The 15468-nt window shown below is 46.9% G+C and overlaps 1 long non-coding RNA gene across 1 annotated transcript; it reads right to left on the bottom strand.

Annotated features, from left to right (window-relative positions):
* Nucleotides 1–473: 473 nt before the first annotated feature.
* Nucleotides 474–15256, bottom strand: LOC135559647 (uncharacterized). The gene is made up of 3 exons (XR_010458459.1): nt 14949–15256; nt 1909–2000; nt 474–1818 (listed from the first exon to the last, which is right to left on the bottom strand). It is a non-coding gene; the product is annotated as an uncharacterized LOC135559647 (long non-coding RNA).
* Between the last annotated feature and the right edge of the window lie 212 nt (nt 15257–15468).

Below are 15468 nucleotides of genomic sequence, written 5' to 3'. Positions count from 1 at the left end.
TCAAACAATATCAATTGGTTTACGTTAGATCAGTGTTTCCCAACCCTGGTCCTCCAGTAACCCCAACCGTACACACTTGTTGTTGTAGCCCTGGACAACCATCATTCAACACATTGAGGGCTTGATGATTAGTTGAATCGGGTATGCTTGTCCAGCGTTGGAATAACAATTTGTGCTGTCGAGGGTACTGGAGGACCAGGGTTGGTAGAAACTGCCTTACATCTTACTACTAATTTTGGACAGGAAAGAAAATGACACCGAATTCAGAACACTGTTCATTGATTTGACGCATTTAACTTTCTGTAAAAACATTGGTAGCTGTAATTAGTTAAGTAAACAGAGCAAATACCAAAAATTGGGTGGTGTAATGGGAAAAAGCCATGAATATAACATGGCTGTTAGCGTTTCTGTCCATATTGGGGAAATATCTCCCCAGTCCCTTATGGGAAGAAAAATGTAAAGCAACCATTGGACATGCTTATGTTGGTTTAATGTCAAGTATTTGATCCATTCCATCAATGGCTACCTGTCCTGCAAAGTAATGTTAATTATCAATTCCATCTGTCCTCTTCTTAATCCTTAAGCTGTGTGTCCTAATTATTTGCCACTATACTCATGTAATCAGACATTCTCTGACAGTGAATGAGAGGGGGGGGAAATCCATCATTACGCAAAGGAATTAATGATTGAAAGCATGTTACCCACCATGTTCAAGTTAGATAATAGATCTTGCCAAGGGAAGGAAGAATGGATGCATTACCAAGTACTTGGATATAATAGGGTCTCTGTTAGCCACAGGCTTATAGTGCATTTTGGCACCTTTATGGCTTGTCCCATGAAATGGCTGGTTATGTTTCTTCGGGCCCATTTATAAGACGCATTATGCTTATTTAGCATAAAGAAGCTTTAAAATGAGAAAGATACCAAAACTATACTAGTTTGGAGGACAAGTGTGCTAACTCAAAACAGTAGGTCAAATACAATATAATGCTGTGATGTATTGTGTCAAAGTCCAAGACACTCATAGAGATCACAGATAAATTGAGTTTGATTCTGATTAAATGATTCACGAGTAGCATCACAAGATGGACTTTGGGTACTAAACATAAGAATTTAGACTTTTCCATCTAGCCATTTTGACAAATCCAATTTGTCAAAACATTTACAGGAGAGGCGTCAGATGCTCACAACCAGGGTTGGGCTTGTCTCCATTTCCTACAAAATAATTACAGTAAAAAAACATTGGATAACAAGGCAAAGTTAAAGGTCAGTAGTAGTCGGTAGACTAGTATGCATAATGGATAGTTGTATGTACATTCACCAATCTGGTTATCTGTAGAAGTATGTGAGGCCACAGAACCTCCTCACAAAGAGCACCTTCATCCTTAGTGTCAAATTATTCAAACCGTCTGTATGCATGTAAAGTTAATGCTACTGTTAGTTCCCAGAATCCAGGGATGCCCAACTCTACTATCCTACAGCCCTTGGATTTTCACATCTCCCTGGTGCTGAGTTGTCATAGAAAGTACACATCTGGTCGAAACCAGTATTTGAATAGAAGACGAGACCAAAAACAAGCAGACACTATGGCACTCGAGCTGTGCACCCCGGCCATAATCCCAAGAGTGGGTTTCCCTCATGTTGTACAATAACCACCCCAGTTCTGTGTGTTCCTGCTCATCCGTAGGTGTTCCCGTTGCGGGAAGCCTGAGCATTGGTCCGGTTTCTGCTCCGGACCGGTCGGTCCGGTGTCCTGGTCACTGTCCAGCTCTGACATCATGAGGCTGGAGTTGTGCTCCGTGCTCCTGTGTTTGATGTCTGAGAAGGGGACAGACCAGGTAGATCACGGCAGGGTCACCAAAAACAGGAAATGTTTGAAATGTGTTGAATGAAATATAAGACACTTACTGTATTTGGGCCTCAGCTCCATTTTCTCCTGTTCGTCCATGTTGTCCAGTATAGTGTACTTGGTTTTCTTCCCGACCTTAGTGCGCCTCCTCCTAAACAAAACACATTTCTATTCAAGTTCAAATGCAGCCTTTAAAAAAAAATTCAATATCAAATCATTTCCGGGTAACAAATACCTTACTGTGATTGTTTTCAATTCAAATAGTCTAAAAGATACAAAAATAGTTTCTTAGCTAATAGCCATTTCTCAAGCAAGATTTTCTAACTGGGGAGGAGAAAACTGAAAACTCGCTGTTATTGGCGGAGAGGTTTGGAGCTCTCTTTCTTATTGGTCTATTAACTAATTTACCATCAGGTGATGTCACCAGGCAGGCCGAAACCCCATCCAACCAAAATGTGGTCTTTTCATACAGCTCTTATACTAAAATGGCATCATCATAATTTTCACAATTTCACAGTATTATTCCAACCTCAGTGTGGATATACTGTATATATACAGTACCAGTCAAAAGTTTGGACACGCCTACTCATTCCAGGATTTTTTTTTTTTTTTACTATTTTCTACATTGTAGAATAATAGTGAAGACATCAAAACTATGAAAAAACACATGAAATCATGTAGTAACCAAAAAAGTGTTAAACAAATCAAAATATATTTTCAATTTGAGATTCTTCAAAGTAGCCACTCTTTGCCTTGATTACAGCTTTGCACACTCTCGGCATTCTCTCAACCAGCTTCACCTCAACCAGCTTTACATATGCTGAGCACTTGTTGGCTGCTTTTACTTTCACTCTGCGGTCCAACTCATCCCAAACCATCTCAATTTGGTTGAGGTCGGGTGATTGTGGAGGCCAGGTCATCTGATGCAGCACTCCATCACTCTCCTTCTTGGTCAAATAGCCCTTACACAGCCTGAAGGCGTTTTGGGTCATTGTCCTGTTGAAAAACAAATGATAGTCCCACTAAGTGCAAACCAGATGGAATGGCGTATCGCTGCAGAATTCTGTGGTAGCCATGCTGGTTAAGTGTGCCTTGATTTAGAAATAAATGTAAATTACAGACAGTGTCCCCAGCAAAGCACCCCCACACCATCTCTATGCTTCACGGTGGGAACCACACATGCAGAGATCATCCGTTCTCTCCTACTCTGCGCCTCACAAAGACACAGCAGTTGGAACCAAAAATATCAATATAAATCTAAATATATTTGAGATTTTTCAAAGTAGCCACCCTTTGCCTTGATGACAGCTTTGCACACTCTTGGCATTCTCTGAACCAGCTTCATGAGGTAGTCACCTGGAATGCATTGCAATTAACAGGTGTGCCTTGTTCAAAGTTAGTTTGTGGAATTTCTTTCCTTCTTAATGCGTTAGAGCCAATCAGTTGTGACAAGGTAGGGGTGGTATACAGAAGACAGCCATATTTGGTAAAAGACCAAGTCCATATTATGGCAAGAACAGCTCAAATAAGCAAAGAGTTCATCATTACTTTAAGACATTAGGTCAATCTGGAAAATTTCAAGAACTTTTAAAGTTTCTTCAAGAGCAGTCACAAAAACCATCAAGTGGTTTGATGAAACTGGCTCTCATGAGGAACACCACAGGAAAGGAAGACCCAGAGTTACCTCTGCTGCAGAGGATAAGTTCATTAGAGTTACCAGCCTCAGAAATTGCAGCCCAAATAAATGCTTCACAGAGTTCAAGTAACAGACACCTCTCAACATCAGCTGTTCAGAGGAGACTGCATGAATCGAACTGCTGCAAAGAAACCACTACTAAAGGACACCAATAAGAAAGAGAGACTTGCTTGGGCCAAGAAACATGGTATTAGACACACCTTGATTTTCCAAGATGGTGTAGCAGTCGGGCGTGTGTTTTGTCTTGTCACGTGTAAATATAGTTTTATATATAATTTTCCTCGTTTTCTCTTGTATATACTTAGCATATATTTTAATCTCACTTTCCATCTACGGACTGAATATACTCTCCTGCAACCCGCCTTACCCAATGTGGTACGGATCTGCTATTTTTATACTTTAGAACCGGAACCCACATCAGAAGTTAGCCAGCTAACTAGCTACTAGCTAGTAGTCAGTTAGCCACTGCCACTGTTAGCCACTGCTTCACCGTTAACTCGGACAACAGCCAGCCTCAGCTCGCTCAATACCTGCCAGTCTGCACAGTGCGATATCAACCCAGAGCATATCAGACTGCTTTTTCTCTACCAGATCTCCGGATTCCTACCGCAAGCTCTGAACCTTTACACCGGATTATCGCAGCTAGCTAGCTGCAATCCGAGTGGCTACTCCTGGCTAACGTCTCTGTCCCAAAGCAAGCACCAGTTAGCCTTGAGCTAGCCTCGAGCTAGGCCCATCTCCCGGCTTGCCGAAGAGATCCACCAGCTAATTCTTGAGCTACAATACCTCTTATGCCAATTGGCCTGGACCCTTTACTGCCAACACGGAGACCCGCCAATCCATCACGACTGGTCTGCCGATGTAATTGTCCGAGGTGGTTTCAACGAGCTCTTCCATTGCGACATCGCCGAAGGCCCGTCTGCTAGCCCCGGCCCGCTATCTGTCTGAATCGCCGTGTCTCCAGCTCGCCTAGAGTAGTAGCGACTACTGAATCGGCTCCCTGACTCACCTATTGCTACGCATTGGGCCCTATGATCACTCGGCTACACATGCCTCTCCCTAATGTCAATATACCTTGTCTATTGCTGTTTTGGTTAGTGATTATTGTCTTATTTCACTGTAGAGCCCCCAGCCCTACCGAATATGCCTTAGATAGCCCTTTCGTCCCACCCCCCACACATGCAGTTACCTCACCTGGCTTAACTGGTGCCTCTAGAGACAAAACCTCTCTCATTGTCACTCAATGCCGAGGCTTACCTCCACTGTACTTACCTCCATCTGCTCCTTTCACTCTGTGTTCTGAATGCACTGGATGACCAGTTCTTATAGCCTTTAGCCGTACCTTTATCCTACCCCTCCTCTGTTCCTCTGGTGATGTAAAGGTTAACCCAGGTCCTGCAGCCCCAAGCACCACTCCCATTCCCCAGGTGCTCTCATTTGTTGCCTTCTGTAACCGTAAAAGCCTTGGTTTCAAGCATGTTAACATCAGAAGCCTCCTCCCTAAGTTTGTTTTATTCACTGCTTTAGCACACTCCGCCAACCCTGATGTCCTAGCCGTGTCTGAATCCTGGCTCAGGAAGGCCACCAAAAATCCTGAAATTTCCATCCCCAACTACAACATTTTCCGACAAGATCAAACTGCCAAAGGGGGCGGAGTTGTAATCTACTGCAGAGATAGCCTGCAGAGTTCTGTCAAACTTTCCAGGTCTGTCCCCAAACAATTCGAGCTTCTACTTTTAAAAATCCACCTTTCCAGAAACAAGTCTCTCACCGTTGCCGCTTGTTATAGACTCCCCTCAGCCCCCGGCTGTGCTCTGGACACCATATGTGAATTGATTGCCCCCATCTATCTTCAGAGTTCGTACTGTTAGGTGACCTAAACTGGGATATGCTTAACACCCCGGCCATCCTACAATCTAAGCTATCTCAATCTCACACAAATTATCAAGGAACCTACCAGGTACAACCCCAAATCCGTAACCATGGGCACCCTCTTAGATATCATCCTGACCAACTTGCCCTCTAAATACAACTATGCCATCTTCAATCAGGATCTCAGCGATCAAATCAAATCAAATGTTATTTGTCACATACACATGGTTAGCAGATGTTAGTGCGAGTGTAGCGAAATGCTTGTGCTTCTAGTTCCGACAATGCAGTAATAACCAACAAGTAATCTAGCTAACAATTCCAAAACTACTACCTTATAGACACAAGTGTAAGGGGATAAAGAATATGTACATAAAGATATATGAATGAGTGATGGTACAGAGCGGCATAGGCAAGATACAGTAGATGGTATTGAGTGCAGTATATACATATGAGCTGAGTATGTAAACAAAGTGGCATAGTTAAAGTGGCTAGTGATACATGTATTACATAAGGATGCAGTAGATGATATAGAGTACAGTATATACGTATACATATGAGATGAATAATGTAGGGTATGTAAACATTATATTAGGTAGCATTGTTAAAAGTGGCTAGTGATATATTTTACATCATTTCTCATCAATTCCCATTATTAAAGTGGCTGGAGTTGAGTCACTGTGTTGGCAGCAGCCACTCAATGTTAGTGGTGGCTGTTTAACAGTCTGATGGCCTTGAGATAGAAGCTGTTTTTCAGTCTCTCGGTCCCAGCTTTGATGCACCTGTACTGACCTCGCCTTCTGGATGATAGCGGGCTGAACAGGCAGTGGCTCGGGTGGTTGCTGTCCTTGATGATCTTTATGGCCTTCCTGTGACATCGGGTGGTGTAGGTGTCCTGGAGGGCAGGTAGTTTGCCCCCGGTGATGCGTTGTGCAGACCTCAATACCCTCTGGAGAGCCTTACGGTTGTGGGCGGAGCAGTTGCCGTACCAGGCGGTGATACAGCCCGACAGGATGCTCTCGATTGTGCATCTGTAGAAGTTTGTGAGTGCTTTTGGTGACAAGCCGAATTTCTTCAGCCTCTTGAAGTTGAAGAGGCGCTGCTGCGCCTTCTTCACGATGCTGTCTGTGTGGGTGGACCAATTCAGTTTGTCTGTGATGTGTACGCCGAGGAACTTAAAACTTACTACCCTCTCCACTACTGTTCCATCGATGTGGATAGGGGGGTGTTCCCTCTGCTGTTTCCTGAAGTCCACAATCATCTCCTTAGTTTTGTTGACGTTGAGTGTGAGGTTATTTTCCTGACACCACACTCCGAGGGCCCTCACCTCCTCCCTGTAGGCCGTCTCGTCGTTGTTGGTAATCAAGCCTACCACTGTTGTGTCGTCCGCAAACTTGATGATTGAGTTGGAGGCGTGCATGGCCACGCAGTCGTGGGTGAACAGGGAGTACAGGAGAGGGCTCAGAACGCACCCTTGTAGGGCCCCAGTGTTGAGGATCAGCGGGATGGAGATGTTGTTGCCTACCCTCACCACCTGGGGGCGGCCCGTCAGGAAGTCCAGTACCCAGTTGCACAGGGCGGGATCGAGACCCAGGGTCTCGAGCTTGATGACGAGGTTTGAGGGCACTATGGTGTTAAATGACGAGCTGTAGTCGATGAACAGCATTCTCACATAGGTATTCCTCTTGTCCAGATGGGTTAGGGCAGTGTGCAGTGTGGTTGAGATTGCATCGTCTGTGGACGATGGATAATGGATAATTGTGGATAATTGTGTAGTTTAGAGTGTGTAGTTTTAGAGCGATTATCTTAATTTACCGAGGTTAGCTAGCCAGCTATTTGTCGTCCTTAACGTAGGAGACACTGCTAGCTAGCCAACAGCTAGCCAACGTCTACCGAATAGAACTTCCGCACTCAACAACCCGGTCGCATTCCGCTTCGCTCCACAGGTAGTATCACATTTTCATTTCATTTCATTACAGTACAACGGTTTGATTTGTTTGATCGTAGCTAGCTACATAGCTAGCTACATAGCCGTCTTTGTATCAAAGATAATTGTGTAGTCTAGAGCGATTTTCTAGGTTAGCTAGCCAGCTATTGTCGTTCTTTTAACGCAACGTAACGTAATCAACACTGCTAGCTAGCCAGCTAGCCCCCGAATAGCAGCACTGTAGAAACTTTTACACTCAACGGAACGACTTGATTAGTGTAGTGTCAACAACGCAGCCACTGCCAGCTAGCCTACAAAGTCAACAACGCAGCCACTGCCAGCTAGCCTACTTCAGCAGTACTGTATCATTTTAATCATTTTAGTCAATAAGATTCTTGCTACGTAAGCTTAACTTTCTGAACATTCGAGACGTGTAGTCCACTTGTCATTCCAATCTCCTTTGCATTAGCGTAGCCTCTTCTGTAGCCTGTCAACTATGTGTCTGTCTATCCCTGTTCTCTCCTCCCTGCACAGACCATACAAACGCTCCACACCGCATGGCCGCGGCCACCCTAATCTGGTGGTCCCAGCGCGCACGACCCACGTGGAGTTCCAGGTCTCCGGTAGCCTCTGGAACTGCCGATCTGCGGCCAACAAGGCAGAGTTCATCTCAGCCTATGCCTCCCTCCAGTCCCTCGACTTCTTGGCACTGACGGAAACATGGATCACCACAGATAACACTGCTACTCCTACTGCTCTCTCTTCGTCCGCCCACGTGTTCTCGCACACCCCGAGAGCTTCTGGTCAGCGGGGTGGTGGCACCGGGATCCTCATCTCTCCCAAGTGGTCATTCTCTCTTTCTCCCCTTACCCATCTGTCTATCGCCTCCTTTGAATTCCATGCTGTCACAGTTACCAGCCCTTTCAAGCTTAACATCCTTATCATTTATCGTCCTCCAGGTTCCTCGGAGAGTTCATCAATGAGCTTGATGCCTTGATAAGCTCCTTTCCTGAGGACGGCTCACCTCTCACAGTTCTGGGCGACTTTAACCTCCCCACGTCTACCTTTGACTCATTCCTCTCTGCCTCCTTCTTTCCACTCCTATCCTCTTTCGACCTCACCCTCTCACCTTCCCCCCCTACTCACAAGGCAGGCAATACGCTCGACCTCATCTTTACTAGATGCTGTTCTTCCACTAACCTCATTGCAACTCCCCTCCAAGTCTCCGACCACTACCTTGTATCCTTTTCCCTCTCGCTCTCATCCAACACTTCCCACACTGCCCCTACTCGGATGGTATCACGCCGTCCCAACCTTCGCTCTCTCTCCCCCGCTACTCTCTCCTCTTCCATCCTATCATCTCTTCCCTCTGCTCAAACCTTCTCCAACCTATCTCCTGATTCTGCCTCCTCAACCCTCCTCTCCTCCCTTTCTGCATCCTTTGACTCTCTATGTCCCCTATCCTCCAGGCCGGCTCGGTCCTCCCCTCCCGCTCCGTGGCTCGACGACTCATTGCGAGCTCACAGAACAGGGCTCCGGGCAGCCGAGCGGAAATGGAGGAAAACTCGCCCTCCCTGCGGACCTGGCATCCTTTCACTCCCTCCTCTCTACATTTTCCTCTTCTGTCTCTGCTGCTAAAGCCACTTTCTACCACTCTAAATTCCAAGCATCTGCCTCTAACCCTAGGAAGCTCTTTGCCACCTTCTCCTCCCTCCTGAATCCTCCTCCCCTCCCCCTCCTCCCTCTCTGCAGATGACTTCGTCAACCATTTTGAAAAGAAGGTCGACGACATCCGATCCTCGTTTGCTAAGTCAAACGACACTGCTGGTTCTGCTCACACTGCCCTACCCTGTGCTCTGACCTCTTTCTCCCCTCTCTCTCCAGATGAAATCTCGCGTCTTGTGATGGCCGGCCGCCCAACAACCTGCCCGCTTGACCCTATCCCCTCCTCTCTTCTCCAGACCATTTCCGGAGACCTTCTCCCTTACCTCACCTCGTCATCAACTCATCCCTGACCGCTGGCTACGTCCCTTCTGTCTTCAAGAGAGTTGCACCCCTTCTGAAAAAACCTACACTCGATCCCTCCGATGTCAACAACTACAGACCAGTATCCCTTCTTACTTTTCTCTCCAAAACTCTTGAACGTGCCGTCCTTGGCCAGCTCTCCCGCTATCTCTCTCAGAATGACCTTCTTGATCCAAATCAGTCAGGCTTCAAGACTAGTCATTCAACTGAGACTGCTCTTCTCTGTATCACGGAGGCGCTCCGCACTGCTAAAGCTAACTCTCTCTCCTCTGCTCTCATCCTTCTAGACCTATCGGCTGCCTTCGATACTGTGAACCATCAGATCCTCCTCTCCACCCTCTCCGAGTTGGGCATCTCCGGCGCGGCCCACGCTTGGATTGCGTCCTACCTGACAGGTCGCTCCTACCAGGTGGCGTGGCGAGAATCTGTCTCCTCACCACGTGCTCTCACCACTGGTGTCCCCCAGGGCTCTGTTCTAGGCCCTCTCCTATTCTCGCTATACACCAAGTCACTTGGCTCTGTCATAACCTCACATGGTCTCTCCTATCATTGCTATGCAGACGACACACAATTAATCTTCTCCTTTCCCCTTCTGATGACCAGGTGGCGAATCGCATCTCTGCATGTCTGGCAGACATATCAGTGTGGATGACGGATCACCACCTCAAGCTGAACCTCGGCAAGATGGAGCTGCTCTTCCTCCCGGGGAAGGACTGCCCGTTCCATGATCTCGCCATCACGGTTGACAACTCCATTGTGTCCTCCTCCCAGAGCGCTAAGAACCTTGGCGTGATCCTGGACAACACCCTGTCGTTCTCAACTAACATCAAGGCGGTGGCCCGTTCCTGTAGGTTCATGCTCTACAACATCCGCAGAGTACGACCCTGCCTCACACAGGAAGCGGCGCAGGTCCTAATCCAGGCACTTGTCATCTCCCGTCTGGATTACTGCAACTCGCTGTTAGCTGGGCTCCCTGCCTGTGCCATTAAACCCCTACAACTCATCCAGAACGCCGCAGCCCGTCTGGTGTTCAACCTTCCCAAGTTCTCTCACGTCACCCCGCTCCTCCGCTCTCTCCACTGGCTTCCAGTTGAAGCTTGCATCCGCTACAAGACCATGGTGCTTGCCTACGGAGCTGTGAGGGGAACGGCACCTCAGTACCTCCAGGCTCTGATCAGGCCCTACACCCAAACAAGGGCACTGCGTTCATCCACCTCTGGCCTGCTCGCCTCCCTACCACTGAGGAAGTACAGTTCCCGCTCAGCCCAGTCAAAACTGTTCGCTGCTCTGGCCCCCCAATGGTGGAACAAACTCCCTCACGACGCCAGGACAGCGGAGTCAATCACCACCTTCCGGAGACACCTGAAACCCCACCTCTTTAAGGAATACCTAGGATAGGATAAAGTAATCCTTCTCCCCCTTAAAAGATTTAGATGCACTATTGTAAAGTGGCTGTTCCACTGGATGTCATAAGGTGAATGCACCAATTTGTAAGTCGCTCTGGATAAGAGCGTCTGCTAAATGACTTAAATGTAATGTAAATGTTAAATGTGGACCTATTTGGGCGGTAAGCAAATTGGAGTGGGTCTAGGGTGTCAGGTAGGGTGGAGGTGATATGGTCCTTGACTAGTCTCTCAAAGCACTTCATGATGACGGAAGTGAGTGCTACGGGGCGGTAGTCGTTTAGCTCAGTTACCTTAGCTTTCTTGGGAACAGGAACAATGGTGGCCCTCTTGAAGCATGTGGGAACAACAGACTGGGATAGGGATTGATTGAATATGTCCGTAAACACACCAGCCAGCTGGTCTGCGCATGCTCTGAGGGCGCGGCTGGGGATGCCGTCTGGGCCTGCAGCCTTGCGAGGGTTGACACGTTTAAATGTTTTCCTCACGTCGGCTGCAGTGAAGGAGAGTCCGCATGTTTTAGTTGCGGGCAGTGTCAGTGGCACTGTATTGTCCTCAAAGCGGGCAAAAGTTATTTAGTCTGCCTGGGAGCAAGACATCCTGGTCCGTGACGGTGCTGGTTTTCTTTTTGTAATCCGTGATTGACTGTAGACCCTGCCACATACCTCTTGTGTCTGAGCCGTTGAATTGAGATTCTACTTTGTCTCTATACTGACGCTTAGCTTGTTTGATTGCCTTGCGGAGGGAATAGTTACACTGTTTGTATTCGGTCATGTTTCCAGTCACCTTGCCCTGATTAAAAGCAGTGGTTCGCGCTTTCAGTTTCACGCGAATGCTGCCATCAATCCACGGTTTCTGTTTTGGGAATGTTTTAATCGTTGCTATGGGAACGACATCTTCAACGCACGTTCTAATGAGCTCGCACACCGAATCAGCGTATTCGTCAATGTTGTCGTCTGACGCAATACGGAACATATCCCAGTCCACGTGATGGAAGCAGTCTTGGAGTGTGGAATCAGATTGGTCGGACCAGCGTTGAACAGACCTCAGCGCGGGAGCTTCTTGTTTTAGTTTCTGTCTGTAGGCAGGGATCAACAAAATGGAGTCGTGGTCAGCTTTTCCGAAAGGAGGGTGGGGCAGGGCCTTATATGCGTCGCGGAAGTTGGAATAGCAATGATCCAAGGTTTTTCCAGCCCTGGTTGCGCAATCGATATGCTGATAAAATTTAGGGAGTCTTGTTTTCAGATTAGTCTTGTTAAAATCCCCAGCTACAATGAATGCAGCCTCCGGATATATGGATTCCAGTTTGCAAAGAGTCAAATAAAGTTCGTTCAGAGCCATCGATGTGTCTGCTTGGGGGGGAATATATACGGCTGTGATTATAATTGAAGAGAATTCCCTTGGTAGATAATGCAGTCTACATTTGATTGTGAGGAATTCTAAATCAGGTGAACAGAAGGACTTGAGTTCCTGTATGTTGTTTTGGCCACACCACGTCACGTTAACCATAAAGCATACACCCCCGCCCCTCTTCTTACCAGAAAGATGTTTGTTTCTGTCGGCGCGATGCATGGAGAAACCAGCTGGCTGCACCGTCTCCGATAGCGTCTCTCCAGTGAGCCATGTTTCCGTGAAGCAAAGAACGTTACAGTCTCTGATGTCCCTCTGGAATGCTACCCTTGCTCGGATTTCATCAACCTTGTTGTCAGGAGACTGGACATTGGCGAGGAGAATGCTAGGGAGTGGTGCACGATGTGCCCGTCTCCGGAGTCTGACCAGAAGACCGTTTCGTTTTCCCCTTTTTCGAAGTCGTTTTTGGGGTCGCCGGCTGGGATCCATTCCGTTGTCCTGGCTGAAAGGCAGAACACAGGGTCCGCTTCGCGAAAGTCATATTCTTGGTCGTACTGATGGTGAGTTGACGGTGCTCTTATGTTCAGTAGTTCTTCTCGACTGTATGTATTGAAACCTAAGATGACCTGGGGTACCAATGTAAGAAATAACACGTAAAAAAAACTAAAAACTGCATAGTTTCCTAGGAACGCGAAGCGAGGCGGCCATCTCTGTCGGCGCCGGAAGTCTCATCACTGCCTCATTGACTGCATCCGTAATGGGTCCATGGTCAAACGACCCCCCCCCCCACCTTAAATAAGCATGCTCCATTCAAAAAATGTAGAACTAAGAACAGATATAGCCCTTGGTTCACCCCAGACTTGACTGCCCTTGACCAGCAGAAAAGCAACCTGTGGCGTTCTGCATTAACATTGAATAGCCGCCATCCAAATCCAGACAGCTGATGTTCTGAAAGAGCTGCTAAATCTGGATCCCTACAAATCAGCTGGGCTAGACAATCTGGACCCTCTCTGAAATGATCCGCCAAAATTGTTGCAACCCCTACTAGCCTGTTCAACCTCTCTTTCGTATCGTCTGAGATCCCCAAAGATTGGAAAGCTGCCGCGATCATCCCCCTCTTCAAAGGGAGAAACACTCAAACTGCTATAGACCTATATCCATCCTGCCCTGCCTTTCTAAAATCTTCGAAAGCCAAGTTAACAAACAGATCACTGACAATTTCGAATCCCACCGTACCTTCTCCACTATGCAATCTGGTTTCCGAGCTGGTCATGGGTGCACCTCAGCCACGCTCAAGGTCCTAAACGATATCACAGGGTTCAATTCTCGGGCCAACTATTTTCTCTGTATATATGAATGATGTCGCTCTTGCTGCTGGTGATTCTCTGATCCACCTCTACGCAGACGACACCATTCTGTATACATCTCGCCCTTCTTTGGACACAAACCTCTAAATGAGCTTCAATGCCATACAACACTCCTGCCATGGCCTCCAACTGCATTTAAATGCTAGTAAAACTAAATGCATGCTCTTCAACCGATTGCTGCCCGCACCAGCCCGCCCGACTAGAATCACTACTCGGGATGGTTCTGACTTAGAATATGTGGACAACTACACATATTAGGTGTCTGGTTAGACTGTAAACTCTCCTTCCGGACTTACATTAAGCATCTCCAATCCAAAATTAAATCTAGAATCGGCTTCCTATTTCGCAACAAAGCCTCCTTTACTCATGCTGCTCCCTCTCTAACTTTAAGCATCAGCTGTCAGAGCAGCTTACCGATCATTGTACCTGTACACACCGAATCTGTAAATAGCACACCCAACTACCTCATCCCCATATTGTTATTTATCTTCTTGCTATTTTGCACCCCAGTATCTCAACTTGCACATCATCATCTGCACATCTATCACTCCAGTGTTAATGCTAAATAATGCTAAGTAATGCTAATGCTAAGTAATTATTTTGCCTCTATGGCCTATTTATTGCCTTATCTCCCTAATCTTCTAGATTTGCACACACTGTACATAGATTGTTCTATTGTGTTAAAGATTGTACGTTTGTTTGTGTAACTCTTGTGTTGTTTTTGTCGCACTGCTTTGCTTTATCTTGACCAGGTCGCAGTTGTTAATGAGAACTTGTGCTCAACTGGCCGACCTGGTTAAATAAAGGTTAAACAAATCAAAAATGTAAAAAACAAGCAATGGACATTAGATCGGTGGAAATCTGTCCTTGTGTCTGATGAGTCCAAATTTGAGATTTTTGGTTCCAACTGCTGTGTCTTTGTGAGGCGCAGAGTAGGTGAACGGATGATCTCCCCATGTGTGGTTCCAACCGTGAAGCATGGAAGAGGAGGTGTGATGGTGTGGGGGTGCTTTGCTGGGGATACCGTCTGTGGTTTATTTCTAATTCAAGGCACACCTAACCAGCATGGCTACCACAGCATTCTGCAGCAATACTTCATTCCATCTGGTTTGCACTTAGTGGGACTTTAATTTGCTTTTCAACAGGACAATGACTCAACACACCCCCAGGCTGTGTAAGGGCTATTTGACCAAGAAGGAGAGTGATGGAGTGCTGTATTAGATGACCTGGCCTCCACAATCACCCGACCTCAACCAAATTGAGATGGTTTGGGATGAGTTGGACCGCAGGTGACTGTCACGATGAAGACAATGACCATGAAGAAGGACAGGATGAAGTAGAGAACCTGCCACTCTGCCAAACAGAATAGAGAAAGGACTGGCACTGTGAATGTAGTATCTCACAGCAGACGGGGCAAACAAGTATGTCGTCCTCTCAGGACCGATGAATGAACATAGCTCACCACAGTTGCTCTCTCCAAAGATCCGGCGAATGAGGTTCTCTGTCCAAAAGGGGTCACAGACACACTCCTTGGTTATTGGGTCACATCCGTCCCACAGCCCGAGCAGCAGAGCAAGCACACTGTGTGGGGTGTGGGATGAACACCAATACACAAACGGGATCAGCATACACCACGGCAGAGGACAAAGACAGACAGCTTTCTTAGTCACCAAGTGATGAGATCTAGTCGAATTTAATCTCTCATGTAATATAATCAGATATAGTCTATAATGTTGTTATAACATTGTAACAGGCTTTGATATAATATGGTATGATAAGGTAAGATGGGTGCTTTGTATGCATTTTCTGCATTGGGCAATACCTGATATCTGAGTGTCCCCATAGGCCCCTTAGGTGGATGCCATTGTCCAGGACGTGGAGCAGTGCGGCCAACTGTCTGAGCACGGTGTCCTTCTGTGACACACTCACCTGGGCCAGCGCTACCAACATCTCCACCTCCACCTCCTCACGACCACCAGGGT

This window comes from Oncorhynchus nerka, linkage group LG14 (genome assembly GCF_034236695.1).
Source record: "Oncorhynchus nerka isolate Pitt River linkage group LG14, Oner_Uvic_2.0, whole genome shotgun sequence".
NCBI lineage: Eukaryota > Metazoa > Chordata > Actinopteri > Salmoniformes > Salmonidae > Oncorhynchus > Oncorhynchus nerka.
The sequence above is the reverse complement of the archived record's forward strand: the minus strand, read 5'-3'. Positions and strand labels throughout refer to the sequence as shown.